The sequence below is a fragment of the Somniosus microcephalus genome, chromosome 33, assembly GCF_052327205.1.
Source record: "Somniosus microcephalus isolate GS21.2 chromosome 33, FLI_Smic_1.0, whole genome shotgun sequence".
NCBI classification, from domain to species: Eukaryota; Metazoa; Chordata; class Chondrichthyes; order Squaliformes; family Somniosidae; genus Somniosus; species Somniosus microcephalus.
Window position 1 is genome coordinate 31129932 of NC_141019.1, and position 15979 is coordinate 31145910.

The 15979-nt window shown below is 51.2% G+C and overlaps 1 protein-coding gene across 1 annotated transcript in view; it reads right to left on the bottom strand.

Moving 5' to 3' along the window:
- Positions 1-14397, bottom strand: part of LOC147097089 (bromodomain adjacent to zinc finger domain protein 2A-like) — a 145209-nt gene extending 130812 nt beyond the window's left edge. Inside the window, exon 1 of the mRNA XM_085972904.1 lies at positions 14264-14397. The gene's annotated coding sequence lies outside the window, so the exon portion shown is untranslated. The remainder of the gene's footprint in view (positions 1-14263) is intronic.
- Between the last annotated feature and the right edge of the window lie 1582 nt (positions 14398-15979).

The following is a 15979-nucleotide window of genomic DNA, read 5'->3' on the forward strand; positions in this document are numbered from 1 at the left end:
TCCGTGCTGCACTCCCCCCCTCCCCCAGTCCGTGCTGCACTACCCCCCCCCCGCCAGTCCGTGCTGCACTCCCCCCCCCCCAGTCCGTGCTGCACTCCCCCCCTCCCCCAGTCCCTGCTGCACTCCCCCCCTCCCCTAGTCCCTGCTGCACTACCCCCCTCCCCCAGTCCGTGCTGCACTCCCCCCCTCCCCTAGTCCCTGCTGCACTCCCCCCCCTCCCCCAGTCCGTGCTTCACTCCCCCCTCCCCCAGTCCGTGCTGCACTCCCCCCCCCCCCCAGTCCGTGCTGCACTCCCCCACTCCGTGCTGCACTCTCCCCTCCCCCAGTCCGTGCTGCACTCCCCCCCCTCCCCCAGTCCGTGCTGCACTCCCCCCCTCCCCCACTCCGTGCTGCACTCCCCCCCTCCCCCACTCCGTGCTGCACTCCCCCCCCTCCCCCAGTCCGTGCTGCACTCCCCCCCCTCCCCCACTCCGTGCTGCACTCCCCCCCCCCCAGTCCGTGCTGCACTCCCCCCCTCCCCCACTCCGTGCTGCACTCCCACCCCCCTCCCCCAGTCCGTGCTGCACTCCCCCCCTCCCCCAGTCCGTGCTGCACTCCCCCCCTCCCCCAGTCCGTGCTGCACTCACCCCCCCTCCCCCACTCCGTGCTGCACCACCCCCCCCAGGTCCGTGCTGCACTCCCCCCCTCCCCCAGTCCGTGCTGCACTCCCCCCCTCCCCAGTCCGTGCTGCACCCCCCCTCCCTCAGTCCGTGCTGCACTCCCCCCTCCCCCAGTCCGTGCTGCACTCCCCCCCCTCCCCCAGTCCGTGCTGCACTCCCCCCCCTCCCCCAGTCCGTGCTGCACCCCCCCCCCCCCAGTCCCTGCTGCACTCCCCCCCCCCCACCCCCCAGTCCCTGCTGCACTCCCCCCCTCCCCCAGTCCGTGCTGCACTCCCCCCCCCGCAGTCCGTGCTGCACTCCCCCCCTCGCAGTCCGTGCTGCACTCCCCCCCTCCCCCAGTCCATGCTGCACCCCCCCCTCCCCCAGTCCGTGCTGCACTCCCCCCCCCTCCCCCAGTCCCTGCTGCACTCCCCCCCTCCCCCAGTCCGTGCTGCACTCCCCCCCTCCCCCAGTCCGTGCTGCACTCCCCCCCCCGCAGTCCGTGCTGCACTCCCCCCCTCCCCCAGTCCCTGCTGCACCCCCCCCTCCCCCAGTCCGTGCTGCACTCCCCCCTCCCCCAGTCCGTGCTGCACTCTCCCCTCCCCCAGTCCGTGCTGCACTCCCCCCCCTCCCCCAGTCGGTGCTGCACTCCCCCCCTCCCCGCTGCACTCCCCCCCTCCCCGCTGCACTCACCCCCCCTCCCCCAGTCCGTGCTGCACTCCCCCCCCCTCCCCCAGTCCGTGCTGCACTCACCCCCCCCTCCCCCAGTCCGTGCTGCACTCCCCCCCCCCCTCCCCCAGTCGGTGCTGCACTCCCCCCCTCCCCCAGTCCGTGCTGCACTCCCCCCCCTCCCCCAGTCCGTGCTGCACTCCCCCCCCCCCAGTCCGTGCTGCACTCCCCCCCCCCCCCCCAGTCCGTGCTGCACTCCCCCCCTCCCCCAGTCCGTGCTGCACTCCCCCCCTCCCCCAGTCCGTGCTGCACTCCCCCCCCCCAGTCCGTGCTGCACTCCCCCCCCCCCCAGTCCGTGCTGCACTCCCCCCCTCCCCCAGTCCGTGCTGCACTCCCCCCTCCCCCAGTCCGTGCTGCACTCCCCCCCCTCCGTGCTGCACTCCCCCCCCTCCCCCAGTCCGTGCTGCACTCCCCCCCTTCCCCCCCCCCACCGAGTCCGTGCTGCACTCCCCCCCCTCCCCCAGTCCGTGCTGCACTCCCCCCTCCCCCAGTCCGTGCTGCACTCCCCCCCCTCCCCCAGTCCCTGCTGCACTCCCCCCCTCCCCCAGTCCCTGCTGCACTCCCCCCCCTCCCCCAGTCCCTGCTGCACTCCCCCCCCTCCGTGCTGCACTCCCCCCCCCCCCAGTCCGTGCTGCACTCCCCCCCCTTCCCCCCCCCCCACCGAGTCCGTGCTGCACTCCCCCCCCTCCCCCAGTCCGTGCTGCACTCCCCCCCTCCCCCAGTCCGTGCTGCACTCCCCCCCCTCCCCCAGTCCGTGCTGCACTCCCCCCTCCCCCAGTCCGTGCTGCACTCCCCCCTCCCCCAGTCCGTGCTGCACTCCCCCCCTCCCCCAGTCCCTGCTGCACTCCCCCCTCCCCCAGTCCGTGCTGCACTCCCCCCCTCCCCCAGTCCCTGCTGCACTCCCCCCCCCTCCCCCAGTCCCTGCTGCACTCCCCCCCCTCCCCCAGTCCCTGCTGCACTCCCCCCCCCCTCCGTGCTGCACTCCCCCCCCCCTCCGTGCTGCACTCCCCCCCCTCCCCCAGTCCGTGCTGCACTCCCCCCCCTTCCCCCCCCCCCACCGAGTCCGTGCTGCACTCCCCCCCCTCCCCCAGTCCGTGCTGCACTCCCCCCCTCCCCCAGTCCGTGCTGCACTCCCCCCCCTCCCCCAGTCCGTGCTGCACTCCCCCCCCTCCCCCAGTCCGTGCTGCACTCCCCCCCCCCCCCCCAGTCCGTGCTGCACTCCCCCCTCCCCCAGTCCGTGCTGCACTCCCCCCCTCCCCCAGTCCCTGCTGCACTCCCCCCCCCCTCCCCCAGTCCCTGCTGCACTCCCCCCCCCTCCCCCAGTCCCTGCTGCACTCACAATTCACAATTCACAATTCAAATCGCTTTATTGGCATGATAAGTTACATCTTATGTTGCCAAAGCATCAAAATACATTTATGGTTTAGCACATAAACGCAGTTCTATTCATACAGTGTATAAACAGGTATATCCCTGAGTGTATAAATATACATTTGCATTGTTTATATGTATTCTTTTCTTAGTTTACTGGTTGTCCCTCTGTTCATGGCAAGCTGTAACATAGTGTGCCGCCAGTGTTATACAGCTTCTCTCCTCTCCCAGTAGGAATGGGAGTTTTTGGTTGTCATTCAGATTTCTGAAATCAGGGCATATTTGTGAGAATTTTTGGTAGAAATTCTCCCTGATGCCCTGATATTTTCCACAAGCTGTGAGGAAGTGCATCTCTGTCTCCACCACTCCCTGACTGCAGTGAGAGCATATCCTGTCCTCTCTTGGCAGCCTGGTCTGCCTGTGTCTGCCTTTTTCGATCGCTAGGCTATGTTCGCTAAGTCTGTACCTTGTCAAGGTTCTTCTCAGTTTGTTATCCTTTACCGTGGTCAGGTAATCAGCTATGTTGTATTGTCTGTTTAGGGCCAAGTAGCAATTGAGTTTGCTTTGGGTTTTTGTTGTTTCTGCCCAATATGTCAGATATTTTTCCTTTTGCTTAGCGACGATTGTGTTGGGTCGAATTCTTTGTGTTACCCTGTCACTGTCCTGGGGCTGGTTATTGTTAGTATTGTTAGTAGTTACTTCACTGAGTCCCAGGACTAGTTGACTGAGGGTATTCTTCTTTATGGTCAGCTCTTGGCATTTCAGGGCGTCGTAGTGATAGCATTGGGGATTGCTCATTTGTAGGTGATTCCAAAATTTGGTGGCTCTTTTTTGGATAGTGATTATTAATGGATATTGGCCTAGTTCCGCCCTGCATGCATTGTTTACTGTTTTCCTTTGAGTCCGGAGGATACTTTTACAGAATTCTGCATGTAGGATCTCAATTGGGTGTTTGTCCCATTTTGCAAATTCTTGTTGAGTTAGCGGTCCCCATACCTCACTGCCATAGAGTGCAATTGGTTCAATTACTGATTTGAAAATTTTGAGCCAAATGCTAATTGGGATTTCTATTTGGATTGATTTTTTGATGACATAGAAAGCCCTTCTTGCTTTCTCTTTCAGTTCATTCACAGCCAGTTTGAAGTTTCCCGTAGAACTGATTTTTAAGCCCAAGTATGTGTAGTTAGTGGTTTGTTCAATTTTGGTTGTTCCTACTGTGAAATTTATTTTGGGTCCCTGATGTTTGGATCTTTGCTGGAACACAAGGACTTTGGTTTTTTGGGGATTTATTGTCAGGGCCCAAGTCTGGCAGTACGACTCCAGCAGGTCCAGGTTTTGCTGTAGCCCCTCTTTAGTAGGTGACAGCAGAACCAGGTCGTCTGCATAGAGGAGGAATTTAACCTTGGATTCATATAGGGTGAGGCCGGGTGCTGTAGATTGTTCAAGTAGTTTTGCCAATCCATTTATATAAATATTAAAGAGTGTCGGTGAGATTGGCGAGCCCTGCGTCACCCCCCGCCCCTGTGGGAAGTATTTTGTTTGTCTCCAATTTTAACTGCACATTTGTTGTTTGTATACATTGATTTAATTACATCATATGTTTTCCCTCCTACCCCACTTTCGATAAGTTTCAGGAATAAACCGTCATGCCAGATGGAGTCGAAAGCCTTCTGGAAATCTACAAAGCATGCGTAGATTTTGCTTTTGTTATGGTGAACGTGTTTGTCAATTAGGGTCTGTAGGGTGAAGATATGATCGGATGTTCTATAGTTTGGCAGGAATCCAATTTGGCTTTTACTCAAGACATTGTGCTCCTCAAGGAAGTTTATAAGTCTTTTGTTTATGATGCTACAGAATACCTTCCCCAGGTTACTGTTTACACAGATGCCTCGATAGTTGTTTGGGTCGATTTTGTCCCCACTTTTGTATATGGGTGTTATGAGTCCTTTGTTCCAGATATCAGGGAAATAACCGACACTCCCCCCCCTCCGTGCTGCACTCCCCCCCCCTCCCCCAGTCCCTGCTGCACTCCGCCCCCTCAGCTCACAAGAACATCCTTCTGGCCTCCTCACCCTGACACTTCCTCCCCTCAAGAGTTCACACTGGTACCATTCTCGCTCCCCCCACTGTCCTTCTCCCAGTCCAGGCGGACACTCTTCTCCAATTTGGTCCGCAGTGTTGCTCCCAGCTCCAACTGCTTCTGCTGCTTTGATCCAGGAGTCAAATTCTGCGGTAGCTTGTGGACGGGAGGCGTTATCAAGAGATGCAGAATCCCCCCCCCCCCCCCCACAGCCAGCAGCAGGGGTCTAACCCCAGAGCAAAACAGCAGGAACCCAGGAATGGTGGCGAGGGGCAAATTGGGGGAGTGGAGCAGGATGACTTTCATGGGACGGTGCAACCGTCATGTATTCCACAATATAAGTGCAGCCGTGATTTACCAGGACCCTGTTTAATCACTATCCAGTGACCCCGGTTAGATCTGCACACGGGCAGAGTCGCTTCTGATGTCAATGGAACAGCCTGCTGACACACTGACTGGCTCGGCCCACAGATGTAGAATGGCCACTCAGCCGAGGTACTTGAGGACAATCAACACCCTCGGAATAAATTGCTGTGAAAAGGGACAAAAAATGATTCAGAGCAAAGAAACCGATAGCCTGTTTGCCTTGATCAGGGTGTACAGAATGGGATGAATTCAGACAGAACTCTCAAGAAATGTCACTGACCTATTACAGGCTAACTATCAGGAAACTGAAGTACAATCCAGAGCTTCTGTGCTCTAACTATTACTGACGTCATCTGGTCTAAAAGCTATTTGGACTGGAATTCTATTCTTGTACCAGACCTGTGGCTGAGTCAGACGAGAGTTGAGTCAGGCCTTCCTGTAAAATACATACTGAGGAAATGAAATCCAATTATGTTCAACTCTTGACAGCATCAAACCCCTTTTATAAAATAAAAAATATCCCAGTGCACAACATTTCAATCCTCTGCATTGAAAGAAAAGATGAGCTGAACTAACCAAAGGTCCTAACATTTGAGGACTCGCAGACGGCGCGGTACCTCGCAGACGGCGCACTCACATCGCAAAATCGGCTGCAGTGGGCCTGTGAGTTTCCAATGCTCACTTGTGAGACGAGGAGTCAGCAAAATCGACCCTTCGCATCATGAATTTCCTCCATTCCCGTGAGGTTTCCCCCTTTTTTTGTTTCAAATTCCAATCGAGTTTTTATCTCCCATTCTCTTCTCCTCTCCCCCTGCTGGGGTTCCACAGGCAGGTGCCACTCTCCAGCCTTAACATCAATCCCAGATCAAATGTTTCAGAAGTGTCATTTCAGACCATTCTCCGCCCGCGGAGCTTTCTTGATCAATTCACTGGGTGAACAGTGCAGCTCAATAACAACACTTCCAATATGTTGACAGTACCAACAGAAAAGACAATCACTCCACTAGATCTAGGGCCTAGCCAGTAATATCCTTCTCCACAGTGTTTTAACTCACTAGAGTATAATCTAATCAAACCTCATTTACTTTATCCTGCTTTATACCATTACAATTTTATACCTCTTCATTGTAAATGCTTTACATGAAGTACCTTGTTGTGAAAAAGACTTGCATTTATATAGCGCCTTTCACGACCACTGGATGTCCCAAAGTGCTTCACAGCCAATGAAGTACTTTCGAAGTGTAGTCACTGTTGTAATGTAGGAAACGCAGCAGCCAATTTGCACACAGCAAGCTCCCACAAACAGCAATGTGATAATGACCAGATCATCTGTTTTAGTGAGGTTGGTTGAGGGATAAATATTGGCCCCAGGACACCGGGGAGAACTCCCCTGCTCTTCTTCGAAATAGTGCCACGGGATTTTTTACGTCCACCTGAGGGGGCAGACGGGGCCTCAGTTTAACGTCTCAACTGAAAGACGGCACCTCGGACAGTGCAAGTCCCTGGAGTGGGACTTGAACCCACAACCTACAGACTCAGAGGCGAGGGTGCTGCCCACTGAGCCACAGCTGAAGCCAGTATAAAAACTCTCCCCACAGGCTGTGTAGTGTCAGAGCCACATCCCAAGGGTCAGTTACAGGATGCGACTGGTAAAGATCAGGGGCTACCCGGGGACAGACGGTGAAGGCTCCCACCCAAAACATGAACCGATCTTTCGGATCTCCTGAAGGGACTGACTTTTGCTGGTTACGGCTGCACAGGTGCCATGCATCCTTCAGTAGCTCGTCCCGAGGTGGCCATTCTTCACGTGTGACAACAGGCTATTCGATCAAGAGGGGAGCACAGTAAAGCTAGTTCCCGACAGCCACAATTTCCAGCAGGGGTCAAGGGATAGCAATCAGGAGCCTGGACCCTAGCTGATATTTCTTCCGCTCCCTAGCCCAAGCACACTGAAGCCAATTGCAGCGTCCCACCCAATGCACTCTGGGAGGTCCCAGGTTCAATCCTCTCATGCCGAGTTATCGGATCTTAGCCAGCATGGCAATAGGCTGCTACAATTGGCCTCAGCACTCCTGGGTTAGAGAAGGACAAAAACAATCAGCTAGGAACATAAGAATTAGGAGCAGGAGTGGGCCATACAGCCCCTTGAGCCTGCTCCACCATTCAATAAGATCATGGCTGATCTTCGACCTCAACTCCACTTTCCTGCCTGATCCCCATATCCCTCGATTCCCTGAGAGTCCAAAACTCTATCGATCTCAGTCTTGAATATACTCAATGACTGAGCCTCCACAGCCCTCTGGGGCAGAGAATTCCAAAGATTCACCACCCTCTGAGTGAAGAAATTCCTCCTCATCTCAGTCCTAAATGGCCGAGCCCTTATCCTGAGACTGTGCCCCCTAGTTCTAGACTCTCCAGCCAGGGGGGGGAAACATCCTCTCAGCATCTACCCTGTCAATCCCACTCTGAATCTTGTATGTTTCAATGAGATCACCTCTCATTCTTCTAAACTCCAGAGAGTACAGGGTTCCTGCTCCCAAGTGCGAAGCGGTAACACCTGTTGTAAAGTGCTCGTGGATGGTTGTCAAGCGAGGACAAGATCAGGATCAGCAGTGTAAGCCCTCCGAACAGCCTGCCGACACACAGGGGGAAGTTTTAAGCTAACTGGCCCAGCGGGAAACCCCACGGGATCGGGTGGAATGCGGGATATACACCCCACCCGCCATTACTTTCCACTGACTTCAAATGGAGAGTCAAATCGGGCGGGTGTGAAACCGGTGTTGAACCCGATCGGGTCAAAATTGCCCCCAGACACAGTCTTGACTCAGTCATGAAGAATTGCCATTTGGTTGTGGCCCTGGAGGGCTGCTGACAGCTGTGAAAATTTACCCCAGCCCTAGTCAGCAGCTTCAGAGGAGGAGGGAGGGGGTGGAGAACACTGGGGAAAAAAAACATTTCTCTTCTTTGGTTTGCTCTTGCTGTTTAGAGCACTTGTCAATCACACAGCTGGGCTCAGAAGGCTCGCCTTTCATTTTCCCTCGTCTCACTGTGAGGAACCATCTGTCCGATTTTATTATAGGGGCAATTTTACGATTTTGTGCACCTGCGGGAGGGCATACCGGGAATTCCGGGAGTCGGGCCCTACAATTTAAAAAGAAAGACTTGCATTTCTATAGCGCCTTTCACGACCTCTGGCGGTCCCAAAGCGCTTTACAGTCAATGAAGTATTTTTTGAAGTGTAGTCACTGCTGTATTGTAGGAAACACGGGAGCCAATTTGCACACAGCAAGCTCCCACAAACAGCAATGTGATAACGACCGGATAATCTGTTTTTAGTGATGTTGATTGAGGGATAAATATTGGCCAGGACACTGGGGAGAACTCCCCTGCTCTTCTTCGAAATAGTGCCATGGGATCTTTTATGTCCACCTGAGAGAGCAGACGGGGTCTCGGTTTAACGTCTCATCTGAAAGACGTCAAATGGATGGAAAATCGTAGGGAGCATGTGCCTGATTTCCTGGTGCACCCTCCCAGCGGGGCAGCACTGCACCGGGAACACAATTCCGTAAAATTTTCGGCTTTCTGTTATTCTCCTTATGGTTTTGCGGCTCACGTGCCAGTTTTTCTGCAAGTGCCATGATGTTGGTGCATGGACTTACACCGCGTATACCAGAGCTGTAGACAGCCATACAAGTGGAGCTTACTCGAGATATCAACTAAGTGGGGGCACACACACACAACCCTTCTAAAATATTCACACAAGGGGAAGTTTTGCTGGGGTTTCTCTGCAAGCAAATAATATTTTACAATAAAAAGTCAACATCTAAAGATTAGGCACAAGAGAGTTTTACTGGAAAAGAAATGTGTGGGGTCTGTTTTTTTCTTGCGTCCCTGCCTTGTGTCTCCTCACAGCAAAACAGCTACGATCGGGAACTCATGGTGGATTGAAGCTGCATCGCACCACCGCCGTGACACTGTGTTGTTGCTCCAAAGGACTATGTAGCCACATGGCCATTATTTGCAGCCATTTTTTGTTCTCGAGGTACGCGGGGCAAAGCTGGGTGGGCGTGTGTGCTGTGAGGAGGATGCCGAGAAACTCCAGTACGATTGGGACAGGTTGGGTGATTATACTGCATCTGCCATGCATCTGCCCAATGTGGATAAATGCGAGGTTATCCACTTTGGTGGCAAAAACAGGAAGGCACGTTATTATCTGAACGGCAATAGATTGGGAGAAGGGGAAGTGGAACGAGACCTGGGTGTCCTTGTGCACCAGTCGCTGAAAGTAAGCATGCAGGTGCAGCAGGCGGTTAAGAAGGCAAATGGTATGTTGGCCTTCGTAGCGAGAGGATTCGAGTACAGGAACAAGGATGTCTTGCTGCAGTTGTACAGGGCCTTGGTGAGACCACACCTGGAGTATTGTGTGCAGTTTTGGTCGCCTTATCTGAGGAAGGATGTTCTTGCCATGGAGGGAGTGCAGCGAAGATTCACCAGGCTGATACCTGGGATGGCAGGAATGACGTAGGAGGAGAGATTGGGTCGATTGGGCTTATACTCACTGGAGTTTAGAAGAATGAGAAGGGATCTCATTGAAACTTATAAAATTCTAACAGGACTAGACAGACTAGATGCAGGAAGGATGTTCCCGATGGCAGGGGAGTCCAGAACCAGGGGTCACAGTCTGAAGATAAGAGGTAAGCCATTTAGGACAGAGATGAGGAGGAATTTCTTCACCCAGAGAGTGGTGAACCTGTGGAATTCTCTACCACAGAAGGCAGTTGAGGCCAATTCATTAAATATATTCAAGAAGGAGTTGGATATATTTCTTAAGGCTAAAGGGGATCAAGGGATATGGGGAGAAAGCAGGGACAGGGTACTGAATTTGGATGACCAGCCATAATCTCATTAAATGGCGGAGCAGGCTCAAGGGGCCGAATGGCCTACTCCTGCTCCTATATTCTATGTTTCCAAGGGAACCCATCTGGCAAATGGTGCAAATTATACCAGAATAGCTGTAGACATCCATACAAGTGGAGCTTACGCGAGACATCAACTAAGTGGGGGCACACACACAACCCTTCTAAAATATTCACACAAGGGGAAGTTTTGCTGGGGTTTCTCTGCAAGCAAATAATATTTTACAATAAAAAGTCAACAGCTAAGGAAGTGACTGGAAAGGCGGCCCAGTATATCTAGATGTTCCGCTGCACTGTACAACAGAGCAGAAAGAAAGACTTGCATTTCTATAGCGCCTTTCACGACCACCGGACATCTCAAAGCGCTTTACAGCCAATGAAGTACTTTTGAAGTGGAGTCACTGTTGTAATGTGCGAACACATTAGGACACATATCCACATGCAGGGATTCTCTGCAAGACTATTTCCTAATCTCAGATGAATTTGCCCGGTAAACATAAAACAATTTCTCACAGCGGGGGGGAAAGGGAGTCAAAGTTAACTTGGACAGCTCTCCTGAAGGCTGTTTATAGGAGATTATCGGAAGAAACAAGACAGCCAGACAGTTGTCCGAACTTTCAGTGGCAAAGTCAAATGAGGGACCAGGGTGCGATCAAAGAAAATGTGAACAAATTATGACTCTATTTTCACAGGATAATCCTAATTCCAGAATAAAGCAGAGGAAATATCCTGGTTCCTTCCCCTCCCCACCCACCTTTTCCAATCTCCCATAGCACAGAGCATACTTGGTTAAGAGTGCAGCCAGGAAACCTGCCGCCAGGCTTTGCTGAGGCTGTTCTACAGAACCCTGTTGGAAAGCCTACAAGAGTGAGTGTTATCAAGTGTGCAAGAGTGCGGTGACTGTCCCTCACTCAGTGTGTGTAGTTGCCTGGCCTCCACTTGGCACGTCACCGCCGCAACACAGTCGAGATTGGGAATTCAGCATGCGTGTGAACTACTCTGTACAGCACTGTGCTGCTACTTTTAACGTGTCATATTGTTCCACTCACTTCCAATATCAAACAGCAGGAGGCTGGCTCTGCTCGCACTTTCTCTTTGCTTCTCTTGGGTTTGTTTTGGTCCTTTTCGCTGCTTTAACAACAACAACCACCACACCGTCAACAGAGGAAACCATTGAAGGCTACGGCAACCATTCCACAGGTGACCTCGCCTCGTAACCCACAAACAACGTCACGAGTGGGTTATCTAAGTCAGCCAGGAGAGTAGTTTCCGATCCCGCTGCAGTCTATCTGTGGCATCAAAATACTGGCAGTTGCCACAATTTATATATATATTTTAAGTCAACAATGGGCTCCCCCAGTGGCAACTTGAGGCAATCTGCAACATAGAAACATAGAAGGTATATGCAGGAGTAGGCCATTCAGCCCCTCAAGCCTGCTCCGCCATTCAATATCATGGCTGATCATCCAAATTCAGTACCCTGTCCCTGCTTTCTCCCCATAGCCCTTGATCCCTTTAGCCTTAAGAAATATATCTAACTCCTTCTTGAATATATTTAATAAATTGGCCTCAACTGCCTTGTGTGGTAGAGAATTCCACAGGTTCACCACTCTCTGGGTGAAGAAATTCCTCCTCATCTCTGTCCTAAATGGCTTACCCCTCATCTTTAGACTGTGACCCCTGGTTCTGGACTCCCCCGCCATCGGGAACATCCTTCCTGCATCTAGTCTGTTTAGTCCTGTTAGAATTTTATAAGTTTCAATGAGATCCCCTCTCATTCTTCTAAACTCTAGCGAATATAAGCCTAATCGACCGAATCTCTCCTCATACGTCATTCCTGCCATCCCAGGTATCAGTCTGGTGAATCTTCGCTGCACTCCCTCCATGGCAAGAACATCCTTCCTCAGATAAGGCGACCAAAACTGCACACAATACACAAGGTGTGGTCTCACCAAGGCCCTGTACAACTGCAGCAAGACATCCTTGTTCCTGTACTCAAACCCTCTTGCTACGAAGGCCAACATACCATTTGCCTTCTTAACCGCCTGCTGCACCTGCATGCTTACCTTCAGCGACTGGTGCACGAGGACACCCAGGTCTCGTTGCACTTCCCCTTTGAGCCACATAGACTAGAAATGTCCCAGGCTCTATTCCCAGTCTAGGCTGAGTTAGCTGATTTCAGCCAGGGGGGCAGTAGTGATGCTACTGTTGGCCTCAAGTGTGGCCATCAGATGAGGACAGTAAAGTAAAAAAATATCCCTGTGTTCCACATTACGTAGAAAATTGCCCCTGTGTCTACTTGGCAGTGCTCGAACCGCCGAGGCCGAAGGCTGTGGGTTCGAGTCCCGCTCAAGAGCTTGAGCACATAATCTAGGCCGACACTTTACAGCTGTTTGTGGGACCTTGCCACGCTCAATGCGGTTGTTGTATTTGCCCACGTCACGACAGTCACTGGGATCCTTCAGAAATAGGAGCAGGAGTAGGCCATTTGGCCCTTTGAGCCTGCTCCGCTAATTCGTTGTATGTGAAGCAGCTTGAGATGCAGTCAGGGGCTACATAAATGCAAGCCTCGCTATTATAAAATGCCTAGAATATTCAATGTATAGTGCATTCTCTACATTAGATCTGACAACGTTAAGTTATATAGCATATTTCCTATCTTATGCACTATATATAATATGCATTGTACAATATACAGCATTTTCTCTGCTGAAATTCAGTAATACTGTAGTATGACATGGAATAGAATAGTACAGCACAGAAGGAGACCATTTGGCCCATCGAGTCTGTGCCGGCTCTTTCAAAGAGCGACTCAGTTAGTCCCACTCCCCCGACATTATATATTACTTCAGAGGAGATGGGGGAGAAGACTGAAAAAAAGGGGGGAGAAACAAGACTTTTACATATAATAACTAATGTCTGTCAGTATGCGGTTGTGATTTTAATGTCCTGGCTCTCCAGAAAGAAGGCAAAGGAATGCGACTATGCTGCAGGGTTACCCCAGCTTCTGTACAGCAGGGGAAAAGGACCCTATTAAAAATAGACCTGTTGCTCCAGCAGCTTTTCCCTCTTCGGGTGGGGAAGAGCCCGACCTCCACTTGGCTACTGCCCACGGTGGAATGATGGAAATCAGGAGCTTACTCTGTGGGGAATCACAAGCCACAGACCCGTGCCCCCTCGCTCAGTGCTGCAGTGTCCCCGAGAGTGGCTCTCGGGTAAGTAAGACATGTGTTGGGATTGGGAGCATGTTAGAAACACGGATAAGGACAATAACCTCAATCCCACTTCATTCCCGACATGCTGGAACTGAGAGTCTGGTTGTAAGGAAGGATCTATAGTGTTCTGCTCTTCCCAACTACACAATTCTACTTTTTTTTTTTTTAAATTTGACTTTTTGCTTTCTATTAACAAAAAAATAATAATTCCTTAAGTTTCCTCAAAGTATCTGCAATGTTTCCCAATCGATGTCTGTCAGTCCTGATGCTCCCACGTATTTATCATAAATAGATCGATTAGGTTAAGGAGATAGGTTACAGCCCGAGGGAGCAAGGAGCAGGACCAGCGAGCTCCACAGCAATGGAACCTATTTGATTCCAACCCATGTGGAAAGCATAGGTAGATCATATTAGATGTTCACAGTAACTTTCTTAATAGGATACAACTTTGATAACTATACAACAGCTATTGCCTCAAAGCAGATTTCGAGACTGCTGCTAGAAAGATCAATGATGTTGGTCGCCTACCGTACAATGTTCCCTGTTGCCAAGTTGATACAATCGAGGCCCAATAAATGCAAAAAACAGTTTGCAAAATAAAAGCCACATTTGCTGGAGTCTGGAGTTATGCGCGGACCAAACTATCTGTTGTTACTTATGGATGAACGAACGCTCAGATCGAGTGTTAGTCGATGCGCCACGCGAACAGGACGGTTCCTAGGATCCTGCGGGCTCTCTTTGTATGTACGCGAGCGTGCGGACTCTAAGACCCAGTGGGATGCCCAGGAGCCGGCCGCAGGAGGAAGTGATACAAGCACCAAGAAAAAAAAAGATACAAAACTGCACAGCAATCACACGCACGCACGCTGATCCCCCAAACTGCTGCCGGCCCGATCTGGGGGGGTTTTAAAGCCCGATCGGAGCAAGGACCCGGGTCACATCACTCACCTGGCCATCCAGCTCATCCCCAGCCCGGCGCGGAGCTCTGCGGCCAGCCAGAAATGGCAAAGTTTGGTGGATTTCGCAGAGAGTCAGTTTCACCCCCTCTTCAGGCAGGTGGCTGAGACTAATGACGTCAGTCAGCTCTGACCCACAGCATCATCTGCATAAATTTGACTTTGTAAAGAAAGATTACCATCTACTCATTAACATGCAGCCATTGTACAGCATCCTCCGCTGGTACACATCGCGACAACCTTCATAATTGTTGCAATTAAATGCCTCCATTTTCCCTTTAACTTTATAGTGCAACTATTAATAAAGATATTTATATTCATATTTTTGAATTATATAGAGGAAATCCTAATCAAAATTTACAGAAACTATATTTTGCGATTACATTATATCTATGCATTCAAAAAACTTGCTGAACATTGCCAAATTTATGTTTTATTTATTTTAATTGATTACAGTTCCATTTTTATGTTCAATAACTAGAAATACTATTCAGATATTTTATGCAAATATAGATTTTTTTAAATTAGCACCAATGGTTAGATGTAGGTTCAAATTAATAATTTTCATTAATCATCAATTTATGTATCATTTGCATTTTTGATTTTTTTTTCCTACTGAAAGTGTCACAAAGATGGCCTTTTGTTTTGATTGAATTATTAGGATTTAGAGAGGGGGCCTGCACCAACAAAATGCTAAATAATCATAAAAGGGTAGCTAGTCCCTATCTGGGACCTTTGTAGGACTTTATAGAGAAACGGGTGGTTCTATTTCCTTAGACCGTTCCCTACCCCCTCCCCTCCCCTCCCCAAAGGTTGCCATTATCAGAGTTAGGCCGTGAAGAAACACAATAAAGAACTGATGGGGGCATCGGGATCCAAAGACTATATTGCAGGATTGCAAAAAAGAGCCTCCCAATGTCATAGTGGGCCAACTGGCCATCCATAGCCAGAATTGATGCCTGGTCTGGGCTGGATTTATTAATAGCCAGGGCAAGCAGTGGAGGTGTTACAATAGGCTTCAGAACGTCAGAGTTAGGAAGGAGAAAAAGCAACCTCAACAGTATCCAGTGACCCCTGCTCAAAAGTGCTAGTGTGTGGACATCAGGTGCAGACAGGGCATGGCTGATAGCTCCCCTACACTCACTGTCTTCTCGGCTTCTCCCACATGAAAATAGCCATCTGAGACACCAGTGGGCTGCCAGTGTATATATATATTCCCCCTATTTTCTCACTTCCTCTCCTACTGGTGCTGATTCTTGCTGGGTTCTGGTTCCATAGTGCCTGGGCCAAGTGACCATCCTTCATGTGTCAACTGTTGGCAGGCTATTTGTTCATGGACGGAGGAGGGGGGGGCATCATAGTAAAAGCAGAAGCTGTCCTCACCCAGCATCTGAACATATATTGTCCAGCAGAGGTCGCTACAAAATGATCAAGAGTGGGAACTCTGGCTAATTTGTCTTCTCCCTAGCTCAGGGGCACTGAGATTACTGATAGCACCGTCACTGCCGCCTAGCTGAACTCAGCACAGATCAGAAATAAAATGCGCGACTTCCCTAGTCTGCTTGGCTCGGTTCCACGCGATGGGAGCGTACTTCCCAACAGAGTAATTGAAGGAGCGTGGTAAGTAAATGATCCTAACTGGCTAAACATTCTAGGGGGAGGGAGGAGCACGCGAATCCATAATATGCTGCAAATGCCCTAAGAAAAT